Below are 16,608 nucleotides of genomic sequence, written 5' to 3'. Positions count from 1 at the left end.
CCTCGGCCCGGCTGCGGCCGCCGCTGCAGCCCCACCCCGCGGCGGCGGGGCCGCGGGAGCCCGTCACGAGGCGGCGAGGGGACGGCGGGCCGGGCGGCCTCCTCAGCGCCGCGCCGCCGGGCCCTCTCCGCCCCGCCGCCCGCCGCCCCGGCCCTTCGCTCCGGCGGGCGCCCTCACGGCCGCCGCCATCTTGTGCCCGGGCCCGGGGCGGGGTGCGGGCCGCGCAGGGGGTGCCACGGCCGCTGCCCTTCCCGAGGGGAATGCCCGAGGGCGAACCAGCCTGGAGGGGAACCGACCCCAGTCGTTGGGGTGACGCGGGGCCCAGTGCGTGAAACCACCACGACTGAAGCATTTCCTCTGCAGGTCTCTTTCCACGCTCGCCCGCCGCCCTGCCCCGCAAACAGCCGGGGAGGCTTGCGGGGAGATGGCTCCTGGGGAAGAGGGAAAAAGCTGCGATTCAAAATTGCCTGCCCGGCAAAGGCACATCAAACTGGCTTCGCCGCCTTCGGGGTGTTTTCGACCGGCTGAGCCGCCGCCGGGCTCCTGCCTTCGAGCCCTGGGGCTGCCGTGGGCGGGGGCTGGGCAGGTACCACAAGGCCGGGTTCAAAAGCCATGGGCTGGGAGCGAAACTCACTCGGGGTTTCCCCGGGCACCCCCAGCCCTGGCACCCCAATTCCCAGCCCTTGCCTCTCTGGCGCGTTGCTCATGCTCTTGATTAAATCACTGTGGCCTGTGTTGGGGAGCTCTTTTTAACTCCAGGGTTTCTATTTTGGCATCGGTGTCTGCCACCAATGAGAAATTTTCACTTAGCTGGGTTTTTTTTCCCATTGCCTCTCTTTTATTGCTTTTCTTATTAGTGACATTATTTTTAACATGTCGTTTAATTTAGGGCTTGGGTTGCAGTCAGTCATCTTCCTTGTAATCAGTTGGGAAAGGCTGAGGTGCACAGGCTAGACCTTTCTGTTTCTCTGAGTGCCCAGCATCCCTGCAAACTGCCCTCGTGAACACGGGAGGGACACGCACAAACAGCAGTGACATTTTTAACTGGCGTGACAAAGGTTACACAGTGACTCAGTGGCATTTTTTTAACACCAGGTCACAAGCTCTTGATCTGGCGCAGCAGACTGCAACAGGCTGAGCAAAAATTTTGCCCAGCCCCGAAAGGTACAACCAACTGTATGAGAAACAATTCAGTTTAGGGAATGGTTTGCAAACAAGATTTACCCTGTGACAACTGCAAATTCAGAGACCTAGAAGACCAGCCTTCAACTGGACGCTGCTGTGACCTAGATCTTTTTATTGTAACTCGCTTCCATTTTCAGTAAAAGCTGTCTTAAATGATCACACTTTTTAACCCATGATCCCTTTTGTCTATTATTTTCAGCATCTGTGGCATAAAGCTGTAAAACAAAGACAAGGCACGCAAATGTGGAGACCTGGCGATACGTTCTAAGAAGCAGAACGCTCTTTTGCACGCTGTGAAAGCTTTAAAACCCAAATTGCTAAATCTGAAAAAAATCCAATAGGATAAAGTGGCAAAATAGCCTTTTCCAAAGTCGTACGTGACATCTCTCAGACCGATGGGGAAAAGCTATTCAGGAGGAGGCCTAAAAACAGAAACACAGACCCTAGTTCATCAGTAAAACTGCACTGTGCCACTAGATGTCACGGTGGAACAGCAAGAGGAGCCCGAAGTGTGGCTTTGTGCTTCTTGCTATAATTGTAAAATGCCTTTAAATTTGTCTCGGCACATCCATAGCGTCTCCATACAGCTTTGATCCTGCAGATTTCAGAGCTCTGCACAGTGCAAAGGGACATTATGCAATGTTTCAACAACAAGCGCAGGGAAGCCCTGCACAGTGAGCTGATTTCTGTAGGGTTATGGGGCTTTTTCTCTTTTTTTTTTTTCCCCTCTACTTGAGCTCCTCTCCCAAGGCCACACCAGGGCTTTTAAGGACTCAAAGGCGGCGGGTGATGCACTGAGATGGTCTCTCTCACGCTCTCTCGGGATGAGTATCCTACTCTGTCGTGCTTGTGCCAAGCCCTGTTAAATGCAACTCGGGTTCACCATTGCTTAGTTACACAATGTACTTCTCCCTGGAGTCATAAGATTCCCTCCCGCAAGAAAGACTGTGTAGAAGAGGATTAGCAGCGAGTTCCCTTGACTCAAAACTCCCCGCTGCCGCCACGAACCTTCCTGCTCGCGCCTCACTCGTGGAGCCTCAGGCCCCCTTGCACGCATTGCCCCCTCCCTCTTTATTAGCACTGGTGTTGCGCACACCAAAACCGAGCAAAGCCAAGAACACGTTCTTTCCCTGCTCCTTCCCTCCCCTTTCCCATATGGCAGCTGGGTTTGTGCCCACGCTTGGCAAGCCCCCACGGTGCCTGTACCTGTGCAGGGCACGCGTGCATACATCTCCCTACCGAGAGCAGCAGGGGCTGCGCGGATCCGGATGCACGGAGGCAGGTGCTGGCAGAGGACTGGCCATCGCCTTTGGAAGCTGCTGGGAATCGCACCCGCTGCTGCGTGCTCATGGCTTGGCTGCACAAAAACGAGCAGTCACTTCGCCTCCCAAATGTCCCTCCTAAATGTCCTTGGCCTTCAGCAGGAACACGCTGAGCTCTGAGGCGCAGCGAGAGTGTTTGTGTGTGTGGAGCCCAGATCAGTGATATTTTGGTTTATTTGTGATTTACAGGTGCTCGGTGCTCCCTGTGCTCACCACTCGAGGGGGAACCATATCCACCAGCCTTGGGCGCAGCCCTCGCAGCCTGCGGGCACCGGTGGGAACGCTGAGGGATGCCTGGCAGCGCAGAGCCAGCGCTTAGCTGTTATGTGCTTGGACATCCTGCCGCTGCTTGGAGTAACCACAAGGGAGAGTTGGGCCATTCTTTGTCCTCAGAGCAAGTTTTCCAGATTTTATTGGTTTAGTTTTAATATCTGTCTTTTTACAAGCTTCCGACTGTGACTGAACCTCTGGATTGGTTCTTTTCTCCTTTTTTGGAGAAACTGTGGTCTGTCTGTTTGGTCTTTGCTTCTGTTTTTTTTTTAAGGCTTATGAAGTTTTTCACTCCTGTTGCATTTCAGGTTTCATTCCCCAACTCCTTTAACCAAGTTCTAAGTCATTTAATATTATTATTAAACATCTTTTTAAAGGCTTAATTCCCAGTTACACAGTGATACAGCTGTACAATCATATTTGAAACACACAGTCCCCACCCAACCCACCAAAATAATGTTTCAGGCAATTCCAACCAACCCTGCACTTGTGTAAGGGTGTTAGAAATAAGATTTAGGTATAGTCAGAAGCCTTAAAGATTATTCTTAATGTGCATATACACAGAGAGAGAGATTTAAAGCTGTTATGGCATTAAGGCTCAGGGAAATGGCAGAACTGGTGGAGAATAAAGATGGAATGAATTAAAAGTCAAGCCCAATATTCACCTAGGTTTAAACTAATATACGCTGCTTACTTTGGGCCTTTCACTGCAGGTTTCAATGCGGAGGAGGGAGCCTCAGAGAAGTCAAAGTCACAAGGGAGAAGCAGTTTCTATTATACCAGTTTTTGTGCTGGCCCCATGGAAGTCCCTGTGTGAGAGTTTGTAGGTGAATTAGGTTAAATTCGAAGCTCCACGTTATCAAGTCTGAGCCTGCGTCACCCAACGCTCGCTTCGTGCCCATGGGAAGAAACACGCAGCACAGAGGCTGATTCATCTCATCCTGGGGCAGGTGTCTAAGAATAGCGCAGGCAAATCATCATCTGGAGGTGCCTATTGTGTTCTACCTGCTGTCAAAGGAGCCAAAGGTGACGAGGTTTGAACCCAATAATTTCCAGCTGTCTAGTGTCAGGCAAGATGAGCACCTGAGGCAAGGTGGCTGGGGGCTTTCCTTTAGCTTCTCTATTCTTGATGAGATAAATAAAAACTTACAATGAATTGCAAAGTTGCAGAGAACTCACCAATCACCTTGCTTTTGATGTTAAATCGTGGGTCTTTTCACCAAATTGCCAGGCAGGAATTGCAACACTGATAGTGGTACAGAGGGCTTGGATTTAGGACAGGTTTTAGCCACCTGGAGCATCCCTGAATCGCAGTGCAACCTGCTATCCCATGGATTTTCAGCCCCGCAGGGGCTCGAGGGGAAGCTGGGTGCCTGAGAAAGAGATTTTTCAGGAGGTGTGAGCACACAGACGTGGACACAGTTGCACACACCTGCAGCACAGAGTGAAATTTGATGGGGGGGGGGCTGGAAAATGGCATTGACATTGATATATGGGGGAATGGTTATCTGCAGGGGAAGGATCTGCTCAGGCAGGCAAATCCGTTTAGAAATCAGGCATGGTGTGCGGCTGATTTTTTTTCATTTGTTAATTTAACATTGTTCCTATTTGTAGGACAAATAAATAATTTCTGAACAAACAAGTCAGAGAACTGGAACCTGAGGGGGGTGGTACATCAGCTCAGGGACTCGTGGTTAAGAAGTCCAATAGATTTTGATAACAACTGGAAATTGTTCAGTGGATTAGCGTCTAAAGCCAGTTCGGCTTCAAGGAGTGACAAGCCTGAGCTTGGATCCAAACTTCTCCCCCTGAGGGTTGTTGTTGCTCGCGTTGCGATTGTGGGTAGGGTCCCCCAGCGTGAGCCCAGTCCCCTCTGAGCTGAGAGATGTCCTAACCCAGAAAACTGAGCGGACAAGGGGCCACTTTTGCTTTTTCTCCAATCCGGCTGCATTCCTCTCTGCTCAGGTCTGTAGTCCCTCACTTTGCTCTCCCAAGCCATGAAACAGGCTCATCCTGGGGACATGGGGCAAATGTATATAGTTGCCCGATGCCTGCATAGGGCCATGTCCTATCTAGGCATTCGCAGCCAAAAGGCTTCTGTGGATCTTGTCCCAGTTCATCTCCTGCAGGAGCTGACGCCTGCGGGAAGTGCACATGCTGTTAACAAGATGATGGAGATGCTTCACCTGCATTCCTAAGAAAAAAAATTGTTTTGCTAAGACGAGGTCTACATTTGTTCCTGCAAGGCTTTTTTCTTTAGAAGAAGCTGGCCCCATGCAGAAGACTGGATCAAGGTGTCTGAAATCTCCTTATGTTGTGTTTTGGCCATCAAGAAGAAAGCCACAAATGCAAATCATAACCGGTTACACTTAGGGGCTATGCCCTGTGCACTCTTCATGGTCGTGAGACGTGGCCAGTCAATTAGAAACTCTCTGTTGACTTGGATGGGCTTTCAACCAGACGCTATACAATTCAACAGAGTAATTAGCAAAGCTGTAACTAAAGAGGTCTCCATGGAGATTGACAGCATCACCTCCCAGCTGGTACATTCTCTGCCTCCTATTCTAAATTTGTTCTCGCTGTCTTCCTGGCTCTAATCCATAAGGTTAGCTAAATCTTCCAACATTTGTGATACATCAAAGCAGTGGAGAGAAGGACAAAAGCAGTTGGGAGGGGGCAGAGAAAGAAATAACCTGGTGCCTTAAGGAAAGCAACAGAAACTGTTCGGACATATATAGTCAGAGTTTCGAGAATGGGATTAGGCAGAACAGCACCTCTGCCTGCCTGTCACTTGCAAATTCTTGCTAATACTTTAGGAGCTTATTGGAGGTCAGCACCAAACACCCAAACAGACTAAGCTGTATTATAGGCACATAATCAAAGTCACAAGGTTTTACATAATATATATTGGTGACACAAGAAGTGTTTGTTCGAATAATTTTGTCATCAAGATTAGTGGCCATGAAAGCCTCTACTGTGCACTAACCTGGTTTTCTATGGCCGTTGGTACGCCAGATTCCTCAAAGAAATCTGGAAGGAGCTGAGAAAGTCCAAACCAAGTATATATTCTGAAACAGTAACAGTATCAGGTTTCTAGCCATGGCAAAGTTAAAAAAAAAAAAAGTATGTGTGTGTGTGAGCTAGAAAGGGTTGTGCTTAAGCCGCAGCTTAAGACACGCAAACATGGCTGTAGATACAAGTTTTGCATTTGTCCTTTTTTTCAGACAATTTTGGGGTTGCAGCAAATCACAGCTCACGCTCTCACATCGCTTCTGCAGCAACGGCAAGAAGTCGGGATTTAAAAGACAAACTGGTGTCATTTGACCCACTTGTGAACTTTGTGTTCCCCTTCAGAGGGGTGGAAGCTGTGGCACGGAGGGACCAAGTGGTCTAGGCTCACAGAATAAGTCAGTGGCAGAGGTAGGAATGGGTCCTGTGTAGATAACAATTCCATATCAACAAATCTAACTCATCTTAAAAGGAAATTAGTTTATGGAAATGTTTGGAAATGTATGGAAAAGTCTGATTTTCCACCCTGCAGAGATCTTTGTAACTACGGTGTTACAGAAACACAAAAGAAAAACGTGTAAAATTACAAAAGAAGAAACACAGAAGAAAAATGAATTCAAGACGATTTTCTCTGTGATGGGAAGAGACAAAGTCACAGCTCATGCCATGGGTTGCAGAGATGATGTAAAGATTTTCCAGGCACATAGGCCAGCTTGTTCTCATGGCTGGTGCGCAGTAAAGCCAAAGGTTTTGTGAGGGTAACCCAAATCCTCCCATGTCACTGCAGGAGTTCACCCCACTGAACTGAAGTACCTAATTAGGAATCCCTAATTGCTCTAAACTTCCCCACAGTCAACGAGGAGAGAGCAAGAGCGATGCCAGCCAGACATCTGCAGAAGAGAAATCAGAACTTGGGAGGGCTGAATTGTCCTCTAGATTCGCCGCAATTCACATGCTGCTACCATGTGAACCCAGAGCTAAAATCACTCCAGCAGCTTTTACAGGACTCCTGAAAGCTCCTTTGTGGAAGCAGAGCTGACTGAACTGGCCTTCAGGTCAAGGAAAATCAAGCGCTGGGTGGGATTTCCAAGAGTGTTTGGCTGTAACCTCACCCCGCTCCCCTTTGAAGTCAGCAGAATATTTACCGTCGACTTCAATCGGAGAAAAATCAGGCCATTACAGAGCGTGTTTGAAACACTCGCCTCTAACGATGCTCCGATTCCTTTGTACCTCCCTGCTCAAAGGCAGCCTGCTGCGTCTGTCATTAAAATACAATCCTAGCAATTGGTTAGATAACGCAATGAGCCCAACGTGCAGGCCCTAGAGGCATAGGAAAATGATAACGATTAAACCATGTGAATCTCTTAAACATTACCTACAATCGCTCTGCCGGCCACCATCATGTCAGGCAATCAAGGACTGGTTATCTTCAAAACTGCCGTGGAAAAGAAAGTGCTGTATCTCAGTGAACCCTGCTACGATGTAGGCTGCAGGTGGACTCTTCACACTGCAAACAATAAAAGATCAAAATAAAAATGTATGTTGAATTAGCTGAAATCAGAAAGAGCAACAATGAAAAAAAAGCCATTAAATGCAGACAAACATCCCGTTGCCAGGGCAGGCAGGATTGGCTTGCTACTCTAAAGATCAATGGAAGTAGATCATCGCTGCTTTGCAGACATCACTTGCATCTCTAACCTGTGTTCAGATCTGCTGCCGAATGAATGCCAGGAGAGGAGCACCCTCTTTATACCAGATCTGCATTTAGTCGTCTTTGGGCATTTCGAGTAACGGTGTCAGTGGCCCAGAAGAGATTTACTAACTCTTTCCGATGGCCATCATCTGGGTTGAAGCAATGCAGACCATATGATGTCTTGCATCTGGTAGTAAAAGAGTACACAGGGCAAACTGAAACAAAAGACTTCACCTCCTGGGAAGACTGTTAATATGCCCAACTGACCAGGTAGGGGACAGAGGTCACACTCGGAGCGTGGTCGGAGGGTGCGCTGTGCGACAGCCAGGACTGCTAACAACCAGCAAAGCCAAACGAAGGCAATAACTCTTCAGTTAAAAAGAATTTTGTCCTAATTTAGATTTAAATTCCAAGAAGACGGAATTGACGCTAAAAGGATTTCATTATATTTGCAGGAATGGAAATAGTTCCATTTTGTGAAAATTAATTATTGTTTATAGCTAAGTTTTGGATACCAAATCCTCGGAGGAGCTCTGGGACTTCCAGGTTGTCTGGAGAAGCCAACACTCGTTGCCTGATGAAAAGCCCAGTCTCTGGGAGCTGCTCTGCATCTCCTGGAGAGGCTCCCAGCCACAAAGAGGGCTTCCAAACTTTGACAGATTCAGTGGCTTGGTAAAGTCTCACAATGAAGCACAAAACCAGGCAAATCTGCAGCAGTTTTATCTCACCTTACAAACTCTCAGCTCAGACCTCATCCACTGAAAGGTTCATAAACTTTCTAAAAGGATCAGCTCAGAGTGATGGTGAGATGATACCTTCACACTGAAGTCACAGGGAATTAGGGCTTATAGCACAAACCAGGAGGAACTCTGGGTTTTCAAGGAAGAAAGGTGAGAGCCGGAAGGGGTTTAAATTAGATTAGCACAGCAGGTTAAAACCTTACTGTTTATTTAAGTTGAATCACATCACGAACAAAAGCAACTTGACATTTTTATATTGAATTAGGATTTTGACAAGCAAATGGTGCCCGTAGGGTTGGAAGCAGGGTCTCGGGACTCCAGCCTTTCATGGCTGTTGCTGTGTGATACTCGGCAAGTGATTTCCTTCCAGCTTTAAATTCCTAAAAGTAAATAAGGGAGGTTAAATTAGGGTCATTTGCAGACTGAAGGGAATCTGTGCAATGGGTTTAATAATATTCATTAGCCTCCCACAGCAGTACATGTGGAACTAAATTAATTCATGTTCCTGGAGAAACATCACCGGCTTTGGTGGAAGATATGCCGAGCACTCAGCCTGAGCGTGCCCCGTGCCCGCGCCTTGCTTTTATTCTGAGCTTTCATTCAAATCAAGCTGGAACCAAGCAGAAGAAATGAAGATCAACAAGAACAAATGTACTGGTTCAACACTGCGGTTATCATGCTATGGCTTATACAGCCACAGCAGTGCTGCCAGACGTGGGAACATCTCCATTTGCACACCACGGGTTTGGTGCCAGAGTTTCCTCAAGTGCTGTTACTGAAGCTAGCCATGAAACTAACCCCTAGTAACTAAAACCTGCAACAAACTGAGGTGCACAAACCTCTCTGCTGCAGCCATGCGTCTGTGTGGTGCGATAGGACCTTTGTCCAGCCTGTCCACCATGCAGATAGATCACCGAGAGGGCCTAACACGACAAGTGCGGGCCGGGCAATGATGCCACTGCGGCTGTGATTTCTGTGACTTTCCAGGTTGCACTACAGATCTCGGAGTTCCCTAACTCAAAGCTTAACTGATGGAGCCGGTCTTGCTCCACATGGAGGGTGACAAAGAACAGGGCTGGAAGGGACTTTGGGAAGTGACTTAGACCCTCCTGCTCTACATTCCCAACATTTGACCTTTGCAATCTTGACAATCCAGAGATACCAACTCCCTGGCCTCCCCAAATCATCGATGGGATATCTAAGGCTTTGCCTCTGACCGAGAGGGAGAAAGAGATGGGGCAGTGCCAGAGAAGCCTCTGAGCCCGGCTTTTCCCCATATCTCACTGATAACTGGTTGATTATCTGCCTTTGCACCCTCTTTGCCTCTTGCTGTGCTGTTTCAGCCAGAATAAACCTAGCAATAACGAACCGTCATCAAACTGACAATTGCTTCCTGCCCAGCTTACGCGAGCAGAGAAAGAGAAAGCAAATGATGATTAGTCGTATGTCTGCACTCAAAGATAAAACCCCCGAGCAGAAGCCATCTGCCGAGGCATAAAATAATAATTCTGGCGCTAGCCTTGTCTGAGTGCAATGCCATCAGCTCTCACCGAAACACGACGTAACGCAGGCCTAATGCTGAGTTCTAGCAGGTGGCCCATAACCCTGCAATAAACTCCCTGACATTATTGATTTTTCCTCCCAAACCGAGCCCTTTTGTCTAACTACATTAACTTCTGCTTACTGAGCATCTGCGCGTGAGGCAGAATGCACATAAACAGCGGCTCATTTCGGTGAGCAATCGCTGCTCTAAATATGCCCCCGGTTCCCCGAGCCTGTCTGTACACGCTGTTATCTGCTCAGATGGGTTATTTCAGAAGTCAAAACCAGCACTCGTTAGTTATGGGCGCTTACAGGGAACCCTGACAAAAATCTTAACTAGGGGGAAACTGAAACATGCTTCCACTGCTAATTATGCATACAAATGGCCCTGAAAATAGGACGTAGGCACTCAATTACCGTTGCATACCTTCAGCCCAAATCTGCCCCTGCTCCTATGCATGTGCTTCCAAAGCACGTGGCCAGCGCAGCCTTTGCCTTCGCTTTGATGTTCGGAGGTGCATCCCACGGTGCCAAAAAATCCTGCCCGTTCGGCCAACCTCATTGCCAGCGTGAGACGCTCATCCTAAGGGGTGTGGAAAGGCACCCAGGCTGGGCTTCCTGGCTGTCCCCCGCAGCCCAGACTCTGAGCAGGTCCTGCCGAGGTTGGTGGGAGCGGGGCATCGCTCGAAGGGGAAGATTTGGACCAGGCTAAGGCCGAGGTCCCGAGGCATCATCTGGATTTCTGTGTGGGTTTGGAAGCAACGTTACTGCTTGAGGCAAGCGGTTGGCAGCTGTGCTCCAAAAGGGATCTGGCAGTGACATTCCCTCTCAAATGCCTGGCTATCAGCTTTAAGTGCAATAAGCTTTACGTACAGACTGGAACATCATTACTTTTTAAATGAGACAGAGGGGGTTTTTTTAAGTACTTTTCTGTTCAGGCATTACATTTTCATCTGTGCAGTGACAAGGAGCCACCTAAAGAGTGTGAGCGATGACGGTGGGGCTGAAGAAGAGCGTGTCCTTGGGGCTGCCCGCGTGATCGGTGTCCTGCAGGCAGGGCAGCTTTTCGGGCCCTGCTGGAGAAGGGGCAGATCGCGGCCCGGCTGGTGCAGGGAGTCAGTGCCAGGTCCTGCTGTGCCCGGCTGCCCGACGTGGAGGAGGAGGGAGGTCTCAAGGACCAGAGTCTTTGCTTTAAGCTAAGCTTAAAGGCAGAACAGTCCAATGGAGGCACGCGGGTTCAACCTGCAAACCCCGGGCTTGCCTTTCCCGGCGGTGGGTGCCGCGGGCATCCATTTGGACCCCCAGCACAAAGCGCCCGCTCCAGCCGTGAGCCCTTGCGTTAGGGCTTTCGATGCCACAGCCAGCAAGCTACCACCCGGCAGCGATGAATCACAGCCATGACTGGCGAGGGGGTGGTTTGTGTTTGTGTTGGCAAAACCGGCTGCGAGTGGCGGCAGGCCCAGACAGCACGAGAGGCCGAATCTGGAAGGGCCCCATTGCCGAGGCAGAGATCAATGGGAGATGGGAGGTTTAACATCGCAGGGTGACGGTTCCTGCCAAGACCCCTTTCACAATAAAACCAGCAAATCAATCCACCATCCTGGAGCTGAGTAACTCCAGATGAGGATTGCTCGTTTTGCCTAATAAATATGACCAACAGTTTGCTGTTCCTTTAACAGTAGTTTAAGAAAAAAAACCTACACAGTTTTACTTTCCCGTGCATCAGAGAACCCCGTTTCCCTCCTTGATTAGAAGAGGTCACACCAAACACTGGGTCAACACTTGGCGCAGCAGAGAAGGGCAGGGACATCCCATAGGAGCTTCGGAAGAGTAAGAAAAAGGGCAAAGAAATTATAATTTACAAAAACCAGCAAGAGTTAAGCCAATTCTAGATCAACAGCCCTAACCAGGACCCTGGGCATTCTAGGAGGGCGTTTCAGGACTGTGGTGTAGTGATTTGTGGAGCACAGGCTGGTCAGAGACTGCATGTCCCCGCTGCTGGGAGCAGATCCGGGATGTTGTTTTGGGCCATCAGGGCTCAGGTTTGTCCATCTGAGATCCAGAGAAAGCTCATCCCAGCTCCCATTCCAACAGACTCAGATGAATGTCTTGATCAGAAAGGGGATTTTGGGGTAGTTAGCAGGGTTTATTCCAAGGTTGGAATAAATTTGAACTCATTTGGGAAGATCTTTATCACATCAGTATCTGACATGAATGAGACAAGATAAGCTGTAAATTCAGCGTTCATAATAGATTTGTTCATAGAAATGGAGAATGAGGATTGTTTTATTTCTTATATTAAAGAAAAAAATGCACGACGCTTTATAAATGAGAAAGAACAGAAAAACTATGCCCAGGAACCTTGACAAAGACCCTGATTCACAGCTGGCTTTAGTTGGTGGTGTTCTGGAGTACCCGGTCAGATCCTGTGAGGTCAGTGCAGCTAAACTAATTTAAACCAGGCGAGAAAGCAGCCCTCAATGAAACCCGGGAGATATTGAGTGCATGAGTCAGGCAGAGCTTGGCTATCCCTGCTGGGACAATCAGGGTCCCCACTGCCACCAAGCCAACCCCGGGCAGCCTGCATCGTGGTGTCCCCTCCTGGATGTGCTCCTCAGGTTGGGTAGCAGCGTGTCTGGGATGTCCTGGCAGGGACGGGGCAGCTGTCGAGGGTTATTCAGAGTCCTCACTGCCTCCTCTGACCTCAGGAGCTGCCTGCCCGCGTTCACGGGGAGATTTACGGCGCTGTTTTCCTCTCTCTCCCGGTGTTCAGGTGGCCAAGGGACTGATCCTTCACGGGATCAGTTCCTGGAGCGATGGGAGTCAGAGGGGCACAGCGTCTGTCTGGTTTCCATTGGATTAGGCCAGGATTTGATTCCCTAAGAGGTTTCCTAAGCAAAAGTTTTGCTGAAAGCCTGATTTCTCAGTTAACACAAGTTTCCTGTGCCTCATTTATAATGTTAGTACGTTGACCTGACAAAATCATCATTGTCATTAATGATAATTGCTTTGCCCTTTTTCCCGAGCTCCTATGCGATGTCCCTGCCCCTCTCCGCTGTGCCAAGTGCTGACCCAATGTTTGAGGTGACAATACCTCAAATCCAGCCATTCAAAAGGCCTTTCCTTGAACAACCCCACTGACCTGCAGCAGGGACACAGTTAAATCAGCTGAGTTGCATGTCCCGTGCAACTGCTCCTTCAGCTGGGCTCATTAACCTGCCACCCCTTGAGCTCCGCCGTCCTGGCCATCGCGCACTGAACGTGGTATCCGGGTGCCGAAAGCAGAAGACCGCGGTGGGACTTACCTGTCCTTGGAGAATATCCTTCTGGATGGAGGAGGACATAGCAAAGCAGAAGACTGTCTGATGCAAACCAGTGTCTGATCCTTCAGAGCCCCACTCTGCTCCCCCGCAGCTGAAATGTGCCTCTGGGCAAGGGATCCTTGGTCTTGGAGGGGGAAAAAACAAGATAGTGTTATTCCTTCCTCCTTGGAAGGGAGTCCCGCCTGGGGTGGGCCCACACTGGCGCGTCTCTCACTCAGCATGGCCAAAGCGTGCAAGGAGGTGGCTTTGTGGCATCAGGAGAGGGGACAGAAGCTGCAGAGCGCCATGGACCCACCAGCTCCCCGCCTCTGGCCCAGTGGGCTAATGGGGTAAAATAGCCCGAAAGGACCCTGAGGATGGCAGGGATTTATCCATGGCTACATGGTGGCAACGCCATGGACCAAGGGCAAATTCCCTGCACGTAGACCAGCTGTTGGGGTGAGACCCCCACACTCATCACAGCGGCTCCTCCAGTGCCCGGGATACCTGGGCTTTTTGAGCCCCACGTACAGCTGGTTTCAAAGCTTATCTGTAGTCAGTTTTACAATATAAAGTGTCTTTGTTTAGTCAACAGAACCACTAATACATGTGATTTTGTGTTAATAGAGCTGTAAGAATTTTAAGTACCTCTTGGGAACGTGTCATTTTTGGTTGGCTTTTTTAGGCATCACAGGGTGCTGCGTTTGTCTTTGTAAACAAGTATTGAATAAAACATTTTGCGCACAGCCGCACTTTGTACAAGTGTCATGCAGGTTTCTAAAGTTTCAGAGAGAATAAATCAATTGCAAACTGCTGCCTGGCAGTTGACTTCACTCCTTATAAATAGCTAATTTGGACAACTTCTCTCCGCACGTCATATGAAATTCAAATACTGTGCATATCGTTAATGCGGTCACACAAATCAAAACTGCTAGAGCCTCTTTTATAAGCCTGGCTTGCCACAGAAATGCCACAGCCGAGGGCAGATCGGGTCCAGGTTGCTCTCCTTTCCTTTTGGAGGCGATCCTCGGGAAGCACCAGCAGGTCACTGGGCTCTGCTCCCGTGCCCCATGGGAGGAACAAGAGCCCCATGGCCTGGGGCAGCGCCTGCATGGTGGCCTAGTTCACTGCTGGTTGTACTGGTTGGCAGCCATCTTCACTCAGGGGAGAACTGGGTTTAAACCAATCCTGGTTTAATAAACCCAACGGAAAAACTTTACTAAAGTAAGGGTTGATTGCGCCCGGGTCTGTTGGCTTTGCAGCACTCAGCGCCGGGCGCAGGGCAGATGCACAACCCTCCCTCCTCCCAAAGCAGAGTGCTGCTGGTCCGGCCCTGCTGAACCCCACATGGGATGCGAACTTACCTGGTCCTCCCAGCAGGCTCTTAGCACCGTGCAGGAGCCATCCAACTAGCCCAGAACTCAGCCCAAAGGCTCTAATCCTGGAAGGTGCTGAGCAACTCTGACTTCTGCCACTCATCTCTGGATTTTGGCACGTGTTCAGCACGAGCAGGATCAGCCCCTTGCTGTAATAATCAGGGAACGAGGAACTCAGCTTGACTGAATTTCCCCCCCGCCCCCCAATGCAAAAATGCTGTACATTCCTTTATGCAGGTTTCCATAGAGTTGAACTTCTACTATTTTTTTGTTGTCGCTGTTAAAGGGGTCAGCAATGCACTGTACAATGGGATCTGGCTGTCAGGAAATGTGGAGGAATTCAGGGACACTTTTAACATCTTGCTGGTGGGGTTGGAGTGCAGCATTAAAACCAGCATCCCCACCAAAGAGAAGAAAAAAGCCCGGAGGAACCCCGGGAGAAGTTACGAAGACATACTGCTTTGTTGATCCTAAGTTTAAATAAGTTATTTCTTCCCTACTCCCTTTGTTAAAATATGATATTCGAGCTTTAATTGCTTCAATCCTATTATTGTTCCTTTTAGCAAGTGATTGTGTAGCCCCTTGCCGTGGGGAAATCCCCTGACCGCGGGTCCGTGTTATTTAGACAAGTCCCCTTTCAGGAGTAAATGCCATTCTTAGCATAGGGAAGTACTTTAGGTCTAAAGGGGTTAAGAAGGCCTCCCTGCATTCAGAAACATGCAGGGGTCCCACCGTGCCAGTTCCAGCCTTTTAAACTCTTTCCAGCTTTTTTTTCTTGCAACAAATCTGTCTGACTGCCACCAGGACATAGGAAGCGTGTGCCTGTCAAAGAAATCAAGTTTACTTTTTCTGACTTGTTAACAGAGGCAGGGTATAAATAGAGCTAACTCTGCTCAGACTATTAGCATTTCTCTTAAAATAAGGGGGTAACTTCCTAGGACCTTTAATCCAATGAGGTCCAGACCAAACTGCGCTATCAACAGAGGCAGCAAAGGAGCTTGCTGAAGTTTTTACAGAAGTCAGGTGCATTTGGGTTCCTCGAAAATTTAAGGCTTACCAAAAAAAAAAAAAAAAAAAGCAACCCCAGGCAAAAAGAACTACCTCCAGCTCGGTCACTGCCATTGCCCTGGAGAAGTTCTGAGATGTTGGTGGTGCTGTTCACTCGGTGGATGTGGATCTTGCTGGGGAAGAGCAGTGTCCTCTTGCTTCTGGAGGTCTCTCTGAAAGGGAGAGCTCTACCTCCAATCCGGTATTCCCACGCTGGGATATGCCCCAATGACATGAACCCCAACCTGTGGGTAGACGCACAGAGCACTTGCAAGAGAGAGTGTGAAGCTGATCTGGTGAGTGATGCGCATTTTTATCTCTCTGCATGGCGGGCGATGGGGTTTGGTGGTGGGTTTGCTTGCACCGCAGTCTGTTTCTGTTCCAGATAGAAAGGTGCCGGCACCGTGCGGGACTTGATGCAAGCGGCGCACGTATTTAATTGACCGCTGACCTATATAAAATAGAAAAGGTTTGATGAGTTATCAGTTAAGTGGGGAGGTGTGTGGCAACTGTCACTTATGCTGATGTGGGTACAGCGCTTGCTCTGTTTGATCATTTTCCTTGCTTTCTTGTCAAAAGAAACGTCCGAATTTGATACTCCAGAACTCAGCATGCCTTGGGGCCAATCCGTAGTATTCTAGCAGTGTCACCATGGTCTTTGTTGTTGGTGGCCATCATAAATGCTTTCTATTCCTGGGAGGAATTCTGTGTGAAATGGTTTGATTTAACATGTAAATCATCAGCCTTTGCTGCACTTGAAACACAAAGCGTGCTTGGAGTGCAAAATAGGGGCATGGTTAAAATGACCAGGCAGATGTTCTCTGTGATGCTCCCAGCTCAAAATGTGCTTAGCTTACAACCCTAAAATTCATTTTTCAACCTGTCAGCACTGCCAGCTCAAGCTGGCATCTGAAAATACCTGCTTGTCCTGCCTCTTACATCATGTCCAACGGCAAAGCTCCTGCAGCCCAAACCAGGCTGACAGTAACATGTACCATGCTGAAAAAATTCATTGGCTTTATGTTCTGTCGCCAGGTTGTTTCTGCAATGCTAAACGGAGTGGGGAGAAAAAAAAAATAGAGAAGAAGGCTGGCCATCAAGTAAACAAAGAGATTTGCTCAG

This window comes from Calonectris borealis, chromosome 20 (assembly GCF_964195595.1).
Source record: "Calonectris borealis chromosome 20, bCalBor7.hap1.2, whole genome shotgun sequence".
Taxonomy (NCBI): domain Eukaryota; kingdom Metazoa; phylum Chordata; class Aves; order Procellariiformes; family Procellariidae; genus Calonectris; species Calonectris borealis.
Note: the sequence above shows the minus strand (reverse complement) of the source record.